This window comes from Crocodylus siamensis, chromosome 4 (genome assembly GCF_052110815.1).
Source record: "Crocodylus siamensis isolate JL-2025a chromosome 4, ASM5211081v1, whole genome shotgun sequence".
Lineage (NCBI taxonomy): Eukaryota > Metazoa > Chordata > Crocodylia > Crocodylidae > Crocodylus > Crocodylus siamensis.
Genome location: NC_143398.1, coordinates 9,378,632 through 9,379,149, shown reverse-complemented (window position 1 = coordinate 9,379,149; position 518 = coordinate 9,378,632).

Here is a 518-nt window from a genome sequence, read left to right as displayed (position 1 = left end):
TCAAAAGGTGTTGGGGCCTATAGGCCAAGGGACTTAGGCATCCAAATGTTGTCTGTGCCTTGAAAAACACCTCCGTAAATGGCTAATGTTATCATGGTTACCTTGGTTATCCTAGGAGATTAAACCTAAGCTCTCCAAAGACAGAAACATAAGCTTCTACGGTGGCATTGGCAGCAGCCGGGTCCGGGCACCAGCCCACCGAGGACCCACGCTGGGTTATACCAGCCCTCCGCTAAAAAAATCAGCCACAGGTGTAAGGTAAAAGAGATCTTCCCCTGGTGAAGATCTGTTTGCGGCCCATGTGCCCTGTCTGTCCAGGGACGTGTAACACAACTGAACAGCGCGTTACTCTAACGTGCGCGTCATTTCTTGAACAGCCACAACCGTCGCATTGGCCCGAGGCGTGAGTGGGAAGAGAGACGATATTGGCCATGCCCACAGCAGCTATTGAAAAACAATCATTGAAATGAAAAAGGGAAAGAGTTCCCCTCCCCATCCACAGCACAAAACACCTTAAG